The 7,861-nt window shown below is 38.8% G+C and overlaps 1 non-coding gene across 1 annotated transcript; it reads left to right on the top strand.

Annotated features, from left to right (window-relative positions):
* The first annotated feature begins 3,691 nt into the window (after positions 1–3,691).
* On the top strand, positions 3,692–3,764 carry TRNAA-AGC (transfer RNA alanine (anticodon AGC)). The gene has a single exon. It is a non-coding gene; the product is annotated as a tRNA-Ala (tRNA).
* The last annotated feature ends 4,097 nt before the right edge of the window (positions 3,765–7,861 follow it).

The following is a 7,861-nucleotide window of genomic DNA, read 5'->3' on the forward strand; positions in this document are numbered from 1 at the left end:
TTACCTCCATACTTTATCTGGATTTAGCATATTCTCTGCTTACATACTTAACCAATTATTTCTTATTTTTATCATGATGACCTCTGATGTGTATTCATTACAACCTTGACATATATTTAAATCATTATTACTGTACTTATGTTACAGCTGTTTAGCATACAAATGTAAGTAGTACCTTAAATATGTGTATAAATAATATATAAATATTATATCTAAATATATTATATCTAAAGGCATTAAGCAAAAAGTGGTGACTAGTGCTAGAAATGCAAATTGGAAAGGTAATATTCAGGAATACTCTGGTTTAATTTTTAGTATTAGTTTACTTTATGTTTTGCTGGGTCAGCCTGGGTCTAATTTGTTTAAAAAAAAGGTACACAGTCTTTTAGGCTAGGTTTCCACTTGTTTTTTTTTTGCAAAAAACGCCCATAAAAACGCCAATAGCGCCACCTGGCGTTTTTTTAGTGAAAAAACGCTGCAGCCAGATGTTAGCTGTTCTTCAATAGGAAATCGCAGAATGCCATATCCACTTGGCGTTTTTCTGTCTGGCGTTTTTTCAGTCCTCTTTGGCGTTTTTCTGCTTTTTTGGGCTCTGTGGCAGTTTTTCAGAATCGCAGCATGTTGACGCTCTGGCGTTTTTTGCAAGGAAATCTTGGCGTTTTTCTCCAATAGAAGTCTATGGGAGAGAAAAAACGCCATGAAAAAGCCATGTGGGTTTTATGCCTTGGCGTTTTTTATGGCTTTTTTTCCACAGTTACAATGCAGAGGATTGGAACAAACACCCATTACAAACAAACCAACGGGATCCTGCCTGCCAAAAGCAACAGCAAACAATTTGCAGCATCATTTGGGGCCAATCTTCCTCGAGGAGCAGACATTCGGAATAAAGCATGCCTTACAAACAACAGAAAAGAGACAAAAGGGTCCGCCGGGGCGTTTAAGTAGAACTCTACCAAGTAAATGGCATCAGGAGAGGGCAGATACTTGCCATTTATCCTAATCCCTTTTAGCTGGGTGAAACTTCTAACTTGTAAAGGCTGGAAAAACTGCCTAAGGTCAAAAAAAGCAATTTCCACAGAAAGGCTAAAACGCCAGAAAAAACTCCCGAAAAAACGACAAAACGCAGGTAAATGCAGTGGCAGTTTTCTGGGCGTTTTTACTGGCGTTTTTCATCAAGAAAAAAACGCAGGACAAAAACCCAAGTGGAAACCTAGCCTAAATGATTTATGTTGGAGCATCATCCCATAATCTTCACTGGGGAAACCATGGTGTACTTATATATTGTACATTGACACATTGTAGCAAGTTGTGCAATAAAGCTCTTTTCATGTTAGTTCTAATGAACATTTGTAGCAGGTTGCTGGCAAATGTCCCCGAAACCAATCAATGGAGGAAAGCAAAAACTAAAAAAATTGCAACATAGCAAAACAATATTTTAAAAATAACGCTTACAGTGGCGGCACCTTTTTAATTTGTAATTTAAATTACGTCAATAGCTTAGTCCTTTCTAGAAGCCTGTCTGTCTGTATTAGTTTAACACATGTATAGAAAAAAAAGTGTTGAAAACCAGTGTGAAGTGAGGTATATAGAGAAGAAATAATGATAAATATACTTTCCTTTTATATCACTTTACCGGATACCCAGCTGCAACCCGTACAAAACACTCTCAAGCAGTGTTTGTAACACGCAACTACAGAAATTCACTTACACTTTCTGAGGGGGTATAAGACCCATATACATCAAATGTCTTTCCTCTGCTTTCCTCCCACGGCTCTTGTGTAGAACTGCATTCAGTAGTCGAATCAAGCTAAATCCACAATGTAGTGTGATATAAAATACTATTTATTTAAGGCTACAAGCCAAAATAAAAAATTATTAACAATCATCCACCAAGGGATATTAAAAGTTAATAAAAAAGTCCAATAAAAGAATAAGAAGAGCTCTATAAAATCCTCAACGCGTTTCGCCAAGTCTGTGGCTTCATCAGGAGTATCTTCATTATTGGTGTGTGGTCCTTTTAAGTTGTGTGCGGCGCCATCTTAGTTTGCCGGCGTCTGACGTCACCACGCCCGTTATCGTCATTCCGTCTGTCTTCTCTACCGTCGTTCCGTCTATCTGTTGATCCTCAGATGTTCCGTGAGGTTCAGAAAATAGGTAAGAGAACATTTTATTGTCTTATTTCTAGCGATCGGGTGTGCCGATCAGTACTTTTGTTACAAACACTGCTTGATAACACACCATTGGGGTTCCTACCTGTTTTCTGCTTTCTTACATATATTCATCATACATCCATCCGGAGGACTGGATTGTTTTTTTTGAAGCCTGAACACACGTATACATTGTGAGTGCATTACATAGACTTACAGTGATATTACCCGTGTTTAATACTACGTAATCATTTTTTTCTTTCTTTTTTTCTTTTTTCTGTTTTTCACTCTTTATTTTTTGAAACCGGTATACACGAGCGGCCCCTAGTGATCTTTATTTTAGTTTAACACATGGTCAGTTTGGTAATAGAGACCCAACTGAATCACTTGCAGAATCAAGTGCAGATGTTTCCATTAGATTTAATTGTAGAATTGTTTAGAGGTAATTGTCTAGAAATTCTAGGATTGGAAACTTGTTTTTAGACAGGTCATTGAATCGCTAACCATGAATTTTTCACGTCCCTCAAATTCAACTGAGGTTCAGGCGGCTCATTGAATCCAGCCCAATGTCTCCTTGATCACAATGTTGACATCCATGATATTCGCATTCTCTTCTATATTATATTTCTGCCACTAGAGGGCACTGTGGATCAGAAAATACAATTTAAAATGAAACCCCAGGAAAAATGTACATTTTATTTATATATCCCTGTATTAAAGGTCTGTTTCACTAACCCTACTAAATATACTATGTAAGGAGCATCCTGCCTATAGCCATTGAATGTTTTATAACCGTTGAACATCCTCAACATAACCATTGCATTTTGCACTATACCATATCTTAACATGTAGACAACAAGAGGACTCTGGTCAGTGGAAGGTTCTTGCAGAAAAACAAAATGTTAGGAGGTTTTTTTTATAAACTTGATTAATACAAAATGACATAATTAGACAGTGTACATTGAAATGGCTGAGTTTTGTTCATTCAATTACCAGGCAGATACCAAGTGACGTCTGTCAATCAGCATCACTGGGTCTTCTGAGCAGTCTTATGTGCTGTTGAGCTCGTGCACTGGCATTGGATTATGCGCTTACAGATTCCCATTTGACAATCCTCTTCTTCTCTTGTGGTAGACTGTTTGTGACCCTACAGAAGGGAGAGAGGATAATGCTTCCTATCGCTGACATTTCGTGAAGGCTGAACCTTGCACATAGGATATATGATCTTCCCTCCGTACTGTAGGGTCACCAAGAGTTTCCCATTAAGAAAAAGAAGTGGTAACGTCCAAGTGAAGAAGAATAATTTTCATTTAAAAAAAATATTTTTGGAGAACAAATTACCAGCTCCCCAATCCAAACCTACAAAAACATACTTTCATGAGGCTTTAGTGTTGTATTGTCTAGGTAGTTGAGTTCACCTGCCGTGTCAAGGCGCCCCATGAGAGGTGAGGCCTTAGTATTAGTTTGCATAGTTCATACTGGTTCCTCGGCAAAGTTGGTGAGTTATGGGTCTCCAGCTACTATCCCTCCTGAGCCCAGCATGTGGGGAATTAGCTCAAATGGTAGAGCGCTCGCTTAGCATGCGAGAGGTAGCGGGATCGATGCCCGCATTCTCCAGTTCTTTTAACACTATTGCTCAATATATTTCTATAAAATACTGTATTATTTTATTTTTTAGAATTATGCATTCTAAAAAAATACTATTAGAACAATTAATAACACATATTTATTACAACGCACATATATAATATATATATATTAGATACAATGCATTATTAGTGTATTGCTTGTATTCTATAACATTTCATAAAACTATTTATTTTATTTTGTTATTATTATTACTACTATCACTACCACAATAGAGATAACTAATTTCCATGTTATTCTTTTTTTTTTTTTTTTTTTTTACTAAACTTCTGTATTAAACTAATTTTCGTAAATATGCACATATTCCAAGTGAAAATGTACCCCCCCTTCCAATCAAGATGGTAGATGGTGCGGATGCTATGGGAGGTGGTGCAGAAGTGGTAGGCCCGGCCTTATGGTTGCTAGCACCCTAGGCAAACTTTGTCATTGGCACCGCTATCCCGGATGCACATGCTTAGAGGAGAGAACATGGCGGCAGCGCCATCACCAACTCAGCATCCTAGGCAGCCGCATATGTCACCTATATGGTAGGGCCAGCCCTGAGAAGAGAAAGTATTACAATATGCTTGGTTATTTTACATAGACTTTTGCTCAAATTGTATTATCATGATTATAACTACCAATAAAGCTTTGGTTCCTATCCCTTGCATACAAAGCAAACCTATCAACACAAACTCATGTTTTGTAGATGCTTGTAGAGAATTTGTGGTGGCCTCCAATTATAAGACGGGTATCGAGGGAAAATAAGGTTTCCGGGAGCTGAAAAAGGGTTTGTTAAAAGGCCTCTTGAGTGGACACCGCAGGATCCGAACACAGCAAGGGTGAGAGAGCGAGAGAGAGAGAGAGAGAGCTGGGCTCCATTTACTCTTATAGTGTGTAAGTTAAGGGGGTCTGCAAAAAGTACAAAGCACCAAGCCTCCAGCGCCAAGCTGCTGATTCATTCCAGATGTGTTCCCAAGCAAACAAATAGTAAAAATGATCATGAAAGGAGCAGAGAGGCGTCTGTGTGGATGCGTGTGTTGGGGGGGGGGAGGTGCTGACTCCGCTTTCCACCATAACAAACCTTAACAGCCAAAAATATACACTATCCCCACCCCACAAGCGTTGATAAATATGACATCACTACTAACCATAACAAATCATTTACGGAAATACATAAACGTAAGTAACATTTAAGAAAAAACAAACACACTGGTAAGTGGCTCATACAAGTGATGCTCATTTTTAAGGGGAGGTGGCATTGTAATGAGTGGCTCTTAAAGAGTTAATATGTTCTTTTTTTTCCTATTCGTGAACTTCAGATATGTAAACTAAAGATTCCCATAGCCCTTTATGACCTCAGTTATTTATAACTTGTATATGAAGAATGACATCATACACTTAAACAAACTCCCTGCAGTTTACATGTTAGAGTTAGATTGTAAGCTTAACTGCCAAGCAGAGTATGCCCTCTGTATAATATTTCTTGTGCCATGTACTATATATATATATATTATAGATTTTATATATAATTGTGTGTGTGTATAGTCTGAGTTTATTATTTTTCTGGTAGTGTAAGGGGTATACATGGGGTCATATAAAAGATGTTGTAAAGAATTGGTACTTGGACACGCACAGGCATGTACCCGTAATAAACACGAGTTACAAACATACAAGTCACACAGACCAGATACAGACACACACAGTTTTGGCACATCAGGCACGGTGACATCTGGGAACGGATAGAAAGCTTTGCCAGATGTGGGGCCACTTCCTTCTTCTTGTGATGTGAGGGGCTCCTATCCCATCAACTATCCAATACAGCAGAGAGGGAGAAAGAGGAGAGAGAGAGAGAGACAGAAGGAGAGAGAGAATGGGCTGTTTCAGAAGGTGATAGCAAGGGGTGACAGACAGAGATAAATTATTAAAGGGGGGGAGACCTTTAGGAAGTAGAGGAAAAAAGGAAAACAGAGATAAGAGGGTAAAGTGTGAGACAGTGGGAAACAGGGGGACTGAGGGAGAGGGAGGTGGGAGAAGAGTTAGGGTGATGTTAGAGTTCTAGATAAAGCAGCAGAAAGACAAGACAGAAAAGGGTCTTAATAAAAGTGTGGCTAAGGAAAGGAGGCATCAAATCCGAGAAGAAAGCAGTGATAGGAACTGACAGGGTCTAGGGTAGAAAGTAACGGAGAGAGGCAAAACAAAAGAGTGAGAGAGAGACGGGAAGTGGAAAGCTTTGTCTCTCTATTGGCCACTGGATTTGGGGCTGGCTTGAGGCGCATCATGGTCCCACTTTGGATGGGGTTGTCCTGCTTACTGCTGACCGTTTCTGGGAGAGAAGGAAGAGTTTATAATGGGAGGAAGAAGCCGCCAACTCTGACAGCACCGAGGTACAGAGACACACTTTCTCTAATACAAATCTCTTAGAAAATTGTTAGCCACCTGCACCATACACAGAGACACATGTAGGGCTAGATGGAAACCAAGTCCCCCGGTTAGTCTGCCCACTTTGTTTGCTCTTCATGCTGGCACTTGTTTGGTCTGTTGGCCTCTGCCAGTCCAATGGCAAGAAGGTCCATGAAACCACTACTCTTTTAGAGTGCTTTTCCACGTTACCTTCTGGTCATCTGTCTTCCTACTTTATCTCATACACATTCTTAATTAGTGAGAGGAACACAAAGAGACACCTCTGTAGACATCTAACGGAGATAAACATGCATTCAGATTTAATCTCTCTGTATATATATATACACACACACACACACACACACACACACAATTAAACGGCAGTTTGTAATCAGCAACCTTGCTTTGATGATGCATTGTGTTGATGTATCATCTTTTTTAACCTATGTATGAAAACTCTGAAGAAGAAGCATAGAATTAGAATCATATAGAATCATTTGCCGCAGATCAGACCCATTGTGTTCCATCAAATCTGCCTGTCTTTCCTGCTGTAAAGAATCATTCCTTGGTCTTGTCGTATGTTCCAGATGTCCAAGGAACATGAACCATGTATGCAGGAACACTAATATTCTCTATTCTACACTAAAGCACGACGTTGAAACATTTGTTGGGATGCAAAACAAATACATTTTAAACATGTTAAGTATATATTCATGATAGTGTATCATACATGATATCCAGATCCAAGGCATGCAAACACATTGGAATATATTTACTCATATACAGGATTTACACTATTTTTCAATCAAAACTGTAAGGGTTAAACCAAAAGTAGTTGAGAGAACTTGCAAAGATTAAGTAGATAATCAATGCTTTGAGTTCAGAAGAAGAACTGGTTAATGTTGGGAAGACTTGTAAAGATAAAGTAGGTCATACATTTTATGGGTTTCCCAAGTAGTCAGAACTTGGCAGAAGCATCCCGTGGATCCTTTAATGCTTGGAGTCTTTCTTCGGACATCTTTACTTGTTTTGTACTGGGAGGGTTTCATGGATTTGTCTGCTTGCCCATTCGTCATGGAGAAAGAAAAAAAAAACTTCTCCAAGTCTGAGAAGTTTTATGGGTGACTTTAACCTCAAAGTCATACATCTTCAGTTTAGTTCAAGTCAGGACTTTGAGAATTCTCTTGTTTGTGCATTCCAATGAGGCTTGGATCTTGAGCCATGTGTCATTGTCCTTCTGAAATGCTTGAGATGGTGTCAAACTTGTGCCAAGAGAGAAGCCTAGAATTTAGAGCAGAATCATAAATCTGTATCTCTTCTGACATCAAAAGCCTTATTCCACATCTAGAGAATCATCCACATTCTTTATAGTCAAGTTCCCTTTGTGGTTTAAAGGAGAGCATTTATAGTTATTTTTAATTAGTGGAATTGTTTAGGAGATATTTAAGATTAAAAGCAAGAGATTACTTTTCCTTCAGAAAAGCTGAGATCTGTGGCAGATGGTGGCAAAAATAGCATAAAAATAAGCTTCTTTTTGTGGTCCTTCCTCCTTTCCCTTTACACAATCATGGCAAAAGCTGCCAGAACCAGCTGGTACAAAAGAACGGATACTTGTATCTGACGTTTTTGGCAATGACTCATTTATATCTCTGTCCATACCTCTATCCCATTGTACAACGCTGCAG

This window comes from Sceloporus occidentalis, unplaced genomic scaffold (genome assembly GCF_023333645.1).
Source record: "Sceloporus occidentalis isolate IW3139 unplaced genomic scaffold, rSceOcc1.0.p SCAF_243, whole genome shotgun sequence".
NCBI lineage: Eukaryota > Metazoa > Chordata > Lepidosauria > Squamata > Phrynosomatidae > Sceloporus > Sceloporus occidentalis.